The sequence below is a fragment of the Fundulus heteroclitus genome, chromosome 1, assembly GCF_011125445.2.
Source record: "Fundulus heteroclitus isolate FHET01 chromosome 1, MU-UCD_Fhet_4.1, whole genome shotgun sequence".
Classification (NCBI taxonomy): Eukaryota; Metazoa; Chordata; class Actinopteri; order Cyprinodontiformes; family Fundulidae; genus Fundulus; species Fundulus heteroclitus.
In genome coordinates this window covers 40,889,672-40,902,735 of record NC_046361.1, presented here as the reverse complement: position 1 = coordinate 40,902,735, position 13,064 = coordinate 40,889,672, and the positions used below count along the sequence as shown (strand labels likewise).

At 38.4% G+C, this 13,064-nt stretch overlaps 1 long non-coding RNA gene across 1 annotated transcript; it reads left to right on the top strand.

The window, feature by feature from the left end:
• The first annotated feature begins 3,425 nt into the window (after positions 1–3,425).
• On the top strand, positions 3,426–9,822 carry LOC110367508. Its single transcript, XR_002427518.2, has 3 exons — positions 3,426–3,668; positions 4,102–4,227; positions 8,578–9,822. It is a non-coding gene; the product is annotated as an uncharacterized LOC110367508 (long non-coding RNA).
• Positions 9,823–13,064: the final 3,242 nt, after the last annotated feature.

Sequence of the window (13,064 nt, the reverse complement as noted above, 5' to 3'; positions counted from 1 at the left end):
GGGCAGGCGTTGTCAGACCTGGGGTCCGTTCTTCGTACGTCGCTAACTCAGTTAGCAGGATTTCATTGTTGACGATATGGCATGATCTTGGATCGTTTGGTTCTTCGAAAGACCTTCTGCACTTGTTGTCATAGCAACATGTGCGCCAGTTTAAGCCTGCTCCAGAGCAGGCTTATTTCATGTAAACAAGATTAGATCACGGCTGTATAAGCGGAGGAGATAGAGAAGTCTGCCGTAGCCATGTCCATTTTTACGACAGCAACCTGTTGCGGAAGGTGCAAGAATAATTTTTCGAATAGTTTTTCGAATTAATCACGTATTGCGCAATAGACAGGATCCTTTAGCGCAGCGAAACAGTGTAATTGTAGAGATTTCTCTTGGTGGCTGTTATAAACAGACACACACATCATTTAACAGTGGCTTTTAAAGAGGAAAAGGTGGTGTTGGAGCCATAAATACAAAATATTTAAGTGATTTGTATGATAGTTTGCTTTTTATTTTTATCATATTCAGTAAGAAGAGTTGTTCGGGCCATTTTATTGTGAAGTTTAGTTTTACTTTGAAAGGCTTGCTTCCTGTCGAGCCGTATATTGTATTAGAAAAAACTATGGACGGATTATCTAGACACGGAGCAATACAGTTTTACCGTGTAAACTGTGGATGACTTGGAAAAGGAAGATTTTCATTTTTTATGGATAAAGATTTTTTTTTGTTAAAATTCCCAGTTTGCACGTGTCCTTTACTTCCCGTCTCTAAGGAAAGACACTGAAATTTGGATCTCTTGACATAACAAGTGCCTTTTTAAAATAAAGTATAATAATTAAAGGCTACTATTTTGTAGAATATTCTTGTATTTCACTTTTACTCGTCCCCATGTTCTAGTGGGTCCCGTGGAGGCTCTGATATAAAAGAACAAAGTAATTATCAAATTATTAAAATGCAAAAATTCATACTGTAGAAAGTGATAGAAACATCTACCATGGACAGTATTTACGCATTAATTTATCTGCTGCTTTTTGCCTGCCCTCTCTCCTGGCTTTAACAGATTTTGAGGTGTTTTAATTAATGACTCAAATTCGACATAACCTTCCATTAAAAGCTTGTGTTCTGCTTGGGAGAAAAACTGTGGGCGTTCTTTGGCCATGCTGAACAGCCAATAGCAGCGTTGCTGATCATTGTTTCTACTATCGATACATTTCCCCTTTTAAACAAACGCATGAACGCGCAGTTGTCTCAGATAACTCAATCCAGTCATACTAATCGTAAACAACAGGTGTGTTCGAAGAACCCAGTTAGCCGGATCAGGATTAGCCGGATGAAATCATCTTGGATGTGTCATTTGATCTCGGATGTTTTAAGCAAGGTACGAAGAACGGACCCCAGGGGTCCGTTCTTCGTACGTCGCTAACTCAGTTAGCTGGATTTGATTGTTGATGATTTGGCATGATCTTGGATTGTTTGGTTCTTCGAAACTGATCTTGGACTTGTTGTCATAGCAACATGTGCTCCAGCTTAAACCTGCTCGCTAGCAGGCTTATTTCATGTAAACAGGATTAGATCGCAGCTGTATAAGCGGAGGAGATAGGGAAGTCTGTTGTAGCCATGTCCATTTTTACGACTGCTACCTGTTGCGGAAGGTGCAAGAATAATCGCAGAGCTTTTCAAATTAATTGCGTATTGTGCAATAGACAGGATCCTTTAGCGCAGCGTGACTGTAATTGTAGAGAGATTTTTCTTGGTGGCTGTTATAAACAGACAAACATCATTTAACATTGGCTTTTAAAGAGGAAGAAGTTGCTTTTTAAAATAAAGTATAATAATTAAAGGCTACTATTTTGTAGAATATTCTTGTATTTCACTTTTACTTGTCCCCATGTTCTAGTGGGTCCCGTGGAGGCTCTGATATAAAACAACAAAGTAAATATGAAATTATTAAAATGCAAAATACATACTATAGAAAGTGATATAAACATCTACCATGGACAGTATTTACGCATTAATTTGTCTGCTGCTTATTGCCAGCCCTCTCTCCTGGCTTTAGCAGACTTTGAGGTGTTCCCTGTTGTTTTAATTAATGACTCAAATTCATCATAACCTTCCATTAAAAGGTCTTGTTCTGCTTGGGAGAAAAACTGTGGGCGTTCTTTGGCCATGCTGAACAGCCAATAGCAGCGCTGCTGATCATTGTTTCTACTATCGATACATTTCCCCTTTTAAACAAACGCATGAACGCGCAGTTATCTCAGATAACTCAATCCAGCCATACTAATCATAAACAACAGGTGTGTTCGAAGAACCCAATTAGCCGGATCATGATTAGCCGGATGAAATCATCTTGGATGTGTCATTTGATCTCGGATGTTTTAAGCAGCGTACGAAGAACGGACCCCAGGACTAAACTAGGGGTAACCCAAACACAGGTTGAGCACAATGCAGCATCCAACAGACAGAGAAATCAGTAGTTTAAATAAGGAAGGAGGGGCAGAGAGGAAAGCAGGAGAGCAGGTGAAAATAACTGAGAAAAGCAACCGGTGATTGAAATGAAAGTGATAAGCTTAGGAAGGAGAGTACAAGATAAGGTGGAGACAAGGAGGAAAAAGAATCTAACAGGAATATGAATAAACAGACAATATAACTAAATAAACTCACTAATAACTGAACTGAAGACAGAAGACAGGCTGGCACAGAAACAAAGATCTAACAGAAAACAGAAATAATTAACTAAATCCATAATGTACAGAAATCTAAACAATGACCAGAATTAAGAAGAAATAAACAGACTAATAAACACTGAAAGTTAAAAAACTAAAAGCATGATCACAGTAACCTAAAACTACCTGAGGATCATGAAAACAGCTATATCTCCTATTTAGAACTACATTTCTTCTAAGTTGTGGTATACTGAGAATAATGAAGTATATTTTCCAAACTGCTCATTGGGCCATGTTATGTTAATGTCTTTAACACAGTAAGTCAGTATTTAGAAATATGTTTAAGGAGCTGCTTTACTAATAACTTTATATAAAGAATGTTTTGATGTATGCAATCAAATAATAAATAAAATGTTTTTGCTTTAAAATAATTGTTACCTGTCTTTACACTGATGTAAGATCTTCATCACCAGACCTGTTCTAAAATGTTTTTCAGCTTCTACTGTGGAAATGGAGCCATTTCCTGCATCTGAGGTGAGAAAATGTTGAACACACTATAAACATTTTAGAAGCTGGTTAACGTTGATATTTCAGGCCCACATGTCCAAATTAGTCAGGAAACAGGTTTTTGTAGGACACCATAGAACAGCCTCTTTGTCATTATTTGGGTTTTATGTCGGTTGGGACGGATCGTTGTCACTCCATGCTCCACTCGTCTCAGTAATCTCCCAGCTAGCACTCAGTACCATAATCCGCTCCACCCGCTGCTGCCACTAATTACCATCAAGTCATTCCACCTGTTGCAATGTTCTGGTCAGGTCTGTCTCTACCTGCATCATCTGGTTCAGTCTGGCTTTGCTTCCATCATCCGGTCTTCAGCCTTCTTCACCTGGTGATGCACCTAAGAACTTAAAAGAATCCTGAAGGAGAACGTTTGCAACCTTAAATTTGAATGAACCTGAGAAATGCAACAGGACTTTGATCCTAACTACAACAGCAGGCCCAGCAAAGCAACAAGTAATGAATGTTTTGCAGTTGACTAGTCAAAAACTTGATTTAAAGAACTGAATGCCTCTTCATGACCTTGAAAAGAATGTTAATTCTGGAAAAAAATAGCAATTTGATTGAAATAACTTTGCAGAAAGGAATCGACCAAAATTGCTTTACTGTGTTGCAAAAGACTAATTTCCAGTTATTTCAGATGCTGTATGTCAGATGTCGCCTCTAGGTTGGCACAGTTAATTGTTCGGTTAGGGGTCATCATGAAGGGCCAGGCTGGTGTGGATAGATCACGTGCCTAATAAGCTGCTTTGGTATTTACTAAATTGGGTTTTCTGATAGTAAAAAATGTTTGATCTAAAAAACCTAAATAGTAAAAAAAAAAAAAAAAGACGGAATCTTTAATGGAGTAAATACTTTTTGCCAGTTAATTTATGTTCCTCTTCTAAAGTCTTTCAGAAATGGTGAAGAAATGAGAGAGGAAGAAGAACCGTGGAAATCTTCTGACGTGGGAATCTACCTAGCTTACATTGACACTTTAGGCAGCTCTGTGCCTGCAGCCGCGTCTCAGAACAAAGTAAGAAAACCTTTTTACCTCGTTTTATTTCTCCTTGCACCAAGTCAAATATGGTGAAAAGTGCTATCAGAATATTTTCTTTTACATGTTATGTTAAAGACTTAATTAAACCATAGTTAACCCTAAGTTAATTCAAATAGAGCAGAATTTAAACAATGATGGGTATAAAGTATTCAAACCCATGGCTTAACACTTGAGGCGGCTTTGGCAGCTTTCACAACCGTTAAGTTAAATCAAATTTATTTTTTGTACATTTCAGCAGTAAGGCAGACCAAAGTGCTTTACATCATGAAAACATAAAAACATCATAAACACATCTAAACAGTCACTGGTTGTGAGACCAGAAACAAACACTAAATTTTATCAGGTGAAAACACCAATAAACATCAGATACGTTGGTCAGTGTTCCTGTTATTATGGCTGAAAGGAATTCTAAACAGGACGTTTCAGTCTGGATGAGGAACTCAGTGTTTCTGCTGATTTGCAGTTTTCTGGAAGTTTGTGTCAGATTTGTGAAGCGTAGGAACTAAATGCTGCTTCACCAAGTTTGGTGGTTCTGGGTCTGCAGAGTAGACCAGAACCAGACGACCTGAGAGGTCTGGATGGTTGATGCAGCAACATCAGGTCATTTTTAGGTGCTAAGACATTCAGGGATTTATAACAGAAGTATTTTTGAAGTCTATTCTCTGAGCCACAGGAATGTTCTATATCTTCCTGGTCTTAGTGAGGACGCGGGCAGCAGCGTGAAGTGTTCTGATCCACTTTTTAGGCAGACCTGTGAAAACACTGTTGCAGTGATCAGTTCTACTAAAGATAAACATGGATTTGTTTTTCCAGATTCTGCTGAGACATCCGTCCTTTAATCCTGGAAATGTTCTTCAGGTGGTAGAAAACTGTGTTTGTGTCTTTATGTGTCCTTGAATGTTCATGTCTGAGTCCATTTTTGGCCTGAACACTAGTTTGAAGTTTAAACTGAAGTTGCTAAGATAAGAAAAGATAAGATAAGATATGCTTTATTGATCTCACATTGGAGAAATTCACGTGTCACAACGGCTCATTAATCAGTAGTCATAGGAAGGAGGTGTCAAGTAGGACGAGGTGCATCAAATATACACAGTGTGTCCTCGTCAGACCATGGATCAAAAGAAGTAGGTAAGAAAAAGAAAAAAAGAAAAATACAAAAGAAATAAGGCAGAGGATGTCTTATGTACATTCACGGTAACTTATACGCGTGTGTATTGACATATATTCGGGTGTAGTAGCAGCAGAAGTCACTTCTTTCAGGATTATTGCATAGTGTATTAAATAGTGCTGCTGACTGCAGTTCCTCTTTAGGTCCAAAGATCATAACTTCAGTTTTGTTTCTGTACAGCTGGAGAAGGTTTTTGCACATCCATGCTTTGATTTGTTCTAAGCATCTAATCACTGCATAATTGGGTTCAGTCACCTGGTGACATGGTGATGTAGAGCTGTGTATCATCTGCATAGTTATGGTATCTAATCTTGTTTCTTGCTATAACCTAATCTAGTAGGAGCATATAGATACTGACTAGAAGGAGTCCCAGGATTGAACCTTGGGGTACCCCACATATGACTTTTGTCATTCTGATGAGAAGTTACCTATTGACACAAATACATCCCAGTTCTTTAGGTGCTGTACTAGAGTCCAACTCAACTCTCCAGTTGGTTTGATATTATATCATGGTCAACAGTGTCAAATGCTGTGCTTAGGTCCAACAGAACTAGCACTGTGGGTTAGGGTTAGGGTTATGTACCAATATACACCAATAGGATGTACCCTATTGGTAATCCTGTTCAGAAACACTTTGTTATACTGGTTAAATTGTTTTTTTGCATCCTGAAATTATTCAATTTATTATGTATTCAGAAAAAAAAAGAGGTTAAATATGTTATCTCTCTGGGAGCTGCAGGCCAGACCAATCTGATCAATCCTTGCCATTCGCACCAAATGGCAGGGGTTGGTCATAGTTTTGGTTCCGCCCTCACCCCCTTGTGCCCCTCGAGTTCTGGGGGTATCACCTCATCTATTGTTCCATGTGCCAATGCATTTATGTTTGAGTATAATATCTATACTGGATTTGGAGGGGATGAGCAGATTAACCCTCTAATCTCTTTTAATTTTCTCTGCGAAGAAGTTGGCAAATCCAATGCAGGCCCTGGTAGAGTGGAGCTCCAGTGGTACAATAATTAACTGTTTATAACCGCTTTAATTGTTACCATCTTGCTTTCTGTTAGTTATGTGGTGCTGCCAGCAGATGGCACAACAATGTTTATGTCTGTCTGGCCGGTGCAAACTTTTTTTAGTGCTCAAAAAGGTCTGATGCTTGGCATAAATTGTTTTATTTGAAGAGGAATAAATGTTTTTATGTAGGATTCCTATGGTCATAGTCTCTGAGGAGGCCCTTTTAAACTTTCCAACTCTTCTTGAATTTACAGATCCAAGCAAACCAAAAACATCTTCCAATGAAGGTTTTGTAGATTCTTAAGCTGGCCCTGAAATGCACATTTAATGCACATTTTATTTTATCTAGGCATGCTATTTTTTAAAAACTATGATATATTTTTGGACATATTCCCACTTAATTGCTACTGAAAAACCTGAATTTCCCCACTGTGGGACAAGAAAGGATTATTCTAGTCTTAAAACCATGAATAAGAAGAGGCAGTGAGTGATCTTTGATGAATTTCTTAGATGAGAGCACAAGCATGGCTCAAAACACTTTTATAAGAAATGTGGTCTTATGTTTTCAATATTTTTTTAATGCAATGCCAATAACTTGATAGCTTAATTACACATTTACACAATTATACATGTATTATGCATAAAATGGTCAGCATATTTACTTAATTGGCCAGGATATTTGTTGTATTAGGTTCCCGCCTATGCATTGAAAATGCATGGCGGAGGCCTTATGCTATGCACCTGATAAGGGTTTCTTTAATGTTTTTTATTCTTCTGTCACCGTTAATACAGCCCGAACCCTAGGCTGTACCCCCACAAACTATTTATCAAAACGTGTGTCTCGACGCCGCGAAGTGTGCTATTTGTACTTGACGCCATTTAAAGTTACCGTGGTGACAAAATTAACCAAAAACCACTTCTCAAAACCACTTCGTAGACAAAGTTGACCTCTCAAAAATGCAGAGCTCAGCATGGCACTTTTTTTTTGGTACAGTGGTTTAGGTGTTGGGCTGGTGCACCAAAGGTCGTAGGTTCGCAACCCGCTGGGGGTACCGAAATTTTTTTTTCTTTTTTACAAGTAACAAATAAATAATTTGAACAACTGATGTAAATTAATGAATGATGAAAAAATTGCAACAGCAAGAACTACCCCCCGGCCAATACAGCACCACTCACCTGTGGGAAATGGCACTACACACCATTTTTGTCAAATGTTGGGTTCTGGGCCCAGATTTGGTGAGGCTTAGTTGCTAAAGGAGGCCGATCTGACACATGGCCTTTGGTGACATTAAGTATTGGCACCCTTTTTGAGAAACTTCCCAGTACAGGATTTGGACCAAACTAACAGAGTACAATCACCTGGTGATACTGGACACAACTATGTTAGCGGCTAACGCTTAGCATGTTGCTAACCGGAAGTAGCTCTAGGAAGGTCTCACCAATTTCGCTTCTCAGTTTGTACTTCCTTTAGTAGTTTGTAATGCCTTTAAGATTTTTATTCACATATTTCATTTTTTCATGCTACATTGAAGTATTTAATCATGTTTTAATAACACCAATTTTCCATGCTGCTTGGACGCAGACCTCCTCCTGTCGGCTGGTTTTGACGAAGACAAGTCCTTTTCACACTCAGAAGATTTGATTTAAAATTCCCAAGTGATAAAAGCCTACGACCAAGGAACTCGGAAGCTTTGCCTTTGACGGTTACGCGCACCACCAGGCGGGCGCCTTCTTCAACTTCTTCAGAAGTTGAACGATTCTAGTTGCAATATATATTACATTACAATATTTGCATCATATGTTTGAAAATAATACATCAGAATAATCACAGAGAGAAATGAGGGTGTATAGACTGGAAGGGGAGGTTTGACTAACAATGATAACCATTAAAGGAACATCCTCATTTATTTGGGTTTTTTGCTGTAGAAGAAGTGGGTAAAGTCTTTGATTTATGGGATTTAATGAACATTAATGCTGACCCTTTGACTTCACAGTTTTTTTTTAACAACCTATTTTATCATTTAAAAGTTTCGGTTACCATGGCAATTTATATTTGTAAATCAGTTATTGGTCAATAATCTCAGAATAATTTAAAATCCTGCAGCTTTTTTTTATTAAATTTTAACTTCTTTTCCTTCTTTTTTCAGGCTCCATGTGATGATTATGCAAATGTGAAATTCTCCAGCAGAAGCTCGTTATCTCATCACAGAGCCGGCAATAACAACACGACTGATGTTGTCTACTCTGGTTGTGAGCAGGAGGATCCCAGAACTGATAAACTGCTGTATTCTAATATTTTTTAGCTTTAGCACCAAGGTTGCTCCATTTATTCTAAAAAGAAGCAGAGTTTAATGTTTGAATGAACCAAGACACATTTAAAGGACAGCCTGATTGTCTGAACGCAGTTTTAATGCAAACTGAACCTACAGTGCTGTTTCAGCAAAGCGTCGCAGTTTTCTTCTCCTTATGGCAATCAAACTGTTGCTGTCTTTCAAAAGTTCTTTGTTCTAATATTTGTTGCCATATTTAACCATTTTTAACCTAAGATTAGCTGTTGAAGGTTATGCACATAAAAGTTGAAAGAAAGATAAGTAAAAAGTTTAAATAAATACACAGAAGAATCCCACATTGAACCATTTAGAAAAACAAACCTTAATTTTTAGTACATTTATTCACTAAAATTAATAAAACCCACCTTAAGAAATAATTGATTCAGTAATTTATCACACCTGTTGGTACCCCTGCCGTTAATTCCTTGCCAACAGGCCAACATCACTGCATTTGATGTCCTGTGACTTTTCACAAGCTTGGAGGATATATCAATATCAGTATATACAATCAGCTATAACAAATATATCTGATAGAGAAAACTGAATCAAGAACAATTTAATCTAGCTTAATTATTTAGCTGCGACTAAAAACACAATTATATAACTACAACTAATATGAAGAGTTAAACGCAGATTGGGTCCTTTAACAGGAAAAAAATATTGATTGATCGATTGATTGATATTAGTGTGTGTCTCCATATTGTCCTGTGATGGACCCTGTCTCTGCGGCCCTGTAAGGATAAGTGGGTATAGACAATGCATGGATTGATGGAAGGATGGAGTTCTAAATACTTGGTGCACATTTTAAAAACATTTCAATAGTCTTCTATATTTCGTTTTAGTTTTTGTACACAAAATAAAATGTATACTGGGTAAATGGTATTTTACGTCATTTAGGGACTCGATGAAGGGAGTGATCAAGTTTAATGTGAACCAAAACGCCTCAAGATGAGTTCTGAAAGTACGAAGTTTCTTTCTCTAAATTATTCCTGTAAATAAAACTAAAATATATTTTTTTAAATTCAATTCAAACTTATTTATATAGCGCCAATTCACAAGGCATGTCACATCAAGGCACTTTGTTTCCTCTCTAAGGAAACCCAGCAGGTTGCATCAAGTCTCTCCAAGCAGCATTCACTCCTCCTGAAAGAGCGTAGAGCCACAGTGGACAGTCGTCTGCATTGTTGATGGCTTTGCAGCAATCCCTCATACTGAGCATGCATGAAGCGACAAGTGGTTAAAAGTTTGGCTTCTTTCTTTCTTCTCTTGCTCTTATATTAAACTCTGGGGTCTTATTTATAATGCTAGCGTGCGTCACTTTCCACGCAAAAGCTGGGATCTATAAAAAAAAAAACTTAACTGTAAAATGTGTGGTACTCAGGATAGCTCTGATCCAGGCGTACACTCATTTTGGAGACAAGGGAAATTAGCGATGCAGATGGTAAAGAGGGTGGAACTGCAGCCAAACTGCATGATTCCTCTCAGATGTTCAATTTCACTTCATATCAGACTTTAATCATAGATCAACTTCATCATAAGCATTCAAAATCCCAGCGTTATTCATGCTTGTGCTGGTGACACATAATTACACATAAGGACCTTTTCAAATAAATCAGAAAATACCCATAAGCCATATCAAATCTTAAATGAAAGTCCACACAACAGTTTCTGCCATCACACTTCTCTCCCTAAAGCACGTCAGAGTGACATATACCACAGATTAACAGATAAATTGTGACAAGGTGTGCGGCAATTACTTTAATTGCTGTAAACGGACAAATACACTCCCGTGTAATGCTTCACGGTGGATGCTGTGGCACTGCTGGAAAACTTTGCAGATGGATGAATTAGGAGGAAATGCAGATTCTCTGGCCATTAATGATGACTTGCTGATAAGCCACTTTAGATTCCAAACACAGCATTCTGTTATAACCTATTAGGAGCCGTGGCTACAACCATGTCGGCTGAACAGCAGCTCCTGGAGGTACCGAGGTCCAGGAGGCAGCTCAGACGAGAAGGGCGTTCCCTAGAATAACCCCCCCCAGCTCAGTAGAGAGGCTCCTTCACTACTTTTAAAACTCATCTTAAAATCTATTTTGTTCTTTGTATTTTCACACCAGTCAGAATTATGTTTTTGACCTTTGTTTTATTTGGTTTTATCATGTTTATTCTTTTATTGTTCCTTTGCCATATTTATATATTCTTGTGTTTTTTATGTTTATAGTGTACAGCTTTGTTCAGCACTTTATTTCAGCTGTGGTTGTTTTAAAGTGCTTTATAAATAAAGTTTATATGATTCGGGGTTGTGGGTGCCAATCTCCAGTGAGCAACTCTGAGACACGCAGCCACACTCACACACTAATATCTAAGGGAGATTTAGAGAAGTTAATCTAATGGTTTTAGACTGAGGGAGGAAGCCGGAGTACCTGGAGAGAACCCACGCATGAACGAGGAGAACATGCATTCTCCTCACAGAAAGACCCCAGGCTGGGATTTGAACCCAGGACCTTTGTAGATGCAGGGCAATACACACAAAAAACATCAAACTGAAATGTCCTGTTTGGATTATTCTGGTGAAAAGTCTGAGTCATCCAGGTCATGATCATTCCAAAAACTGTTAAAAAATGAATGAAACAACTGAACTTCTATTCTGAAGTTGAAGACGTTTCGCTTCCCATCCAGGAAGCTTTCTCAATTGAAAATGTCTGGAGTAGTGCGGCGTTCCCAGCTTTATGGACCTGCCAGCAAATTTTTGAAAGTTGAATCCGGCCCAGGGCTGCAGGTTTAAACACAGCAATAGGTTTAATTCCTGCTAAGTTTCCCCCCAACTCACACCTCCATGCATGTGAGCTCAACATTTCTCCTGGGAACCAGGCTAACGCTGAGCCTAACGACTCTCTATGTGAAGGGCGATCAGTTCCTGGTGAATCTGCATGGGAATCTAAACTCTAACGAGGCCTGCAGGCTGTAAAGCTTGGAACTCCACTCTACTCCAGACATTTTGAATTGAGAAAGCTTCCTGGATGTCTTCAGCTTCAGAATAGCATTCCAGTTGTTGTTTTTTTTACCCTTTTTTGGGTTGGTACTGTTTGGATTGTTAATCTGGAATTCCCATTGCTGTCTGTCAATCAAACAAAGAAAAAAAAACAAAAATGTAAATTTAGCAGCGGAAAATCTGCAAAATCTAGACAGTGAATGACGGACAAATTTAAGCTAATTTAATAAAAAATTAGGACTGTAACAGGGCTTTTCGTTTGAAACAACACAGCCGTCAAGAAATGGTGTCAAGCACGACCCATAAAGGCAGGATTCAGGCAGGAGAGAAATAAACGATTTTACTTAAGATAGGAAGTACAAAACATTTACTTAAACAAAAAGGTCCAAAATTATAACAACAAGACAAGTGATACACAGTGTAAATGCAAAAATTACAACAAAGTTCATGGAGACAGAGCAGAAACAGTTTCCTAGCAACAGCAGAACATCTTAATAAATTAACTGGACGCCTTTTAAAAAGTTCAAACCCTTTCAGATTTTTATACGTTATTATTGACAAACAATATGGAGCCTAAATCCTCAGTAGTGAAGTATTGTTTTCTTATTATCTATATTTAATGCGGTGAGTCAGTCAGTCAGCTGTGTAGCATGGTCAGAGTTCAGAAGAAGGAAAGTGAAGCCATGAGAGCCTCCTGGTCCCTGCCTGGAACGATTCTTTTTAAAGCAACTCTGTCTGTGTGAAAAGACTTGGATCATTTGGTCAGAAAGCTGGTCCACAGCAGATTTAAAGATGCACAGCCACGTTATTTGACTGAATTTATACGTTAGGAACACACTCTGGTTGCATACAAAGTTTTTATGGAAGATTATCATGTATTGCCAACTAATGCCATGTTAGCTGTTAATGATAGAAGAAGTACGTCACTGTACATGCACAGCAGGGGTTAAAACGAGGAAGCGGCTAACGGCTATTAGCATCTCACAGTGAAACAATGTAGAAAGGGCCAAGAGGGCCCTTTCCCTTGGTGTTCACTGAGGCGGACGCTAAACCTGCCGAGGTTCAGATGTGACGCAGAGTTGACTGACGTGAGTAAATGTTCTGATAAAGTTGCTTTTAAAGTTGCTGTAAAGTTGTAGTTTTTTTCCACGGTTTATTTAATTAACAATGGTTGGTCTTCATCATGCTGAGCTTCTGCTTTACTGCGAGGCATTGCAGAGGGTCAGGCTCAGTCCAGCATTATTTCATTTTGATTTAGCAATGAAGCGAACCAGCATTATGATAGTTTTGTGATACTGTCACTAGATGG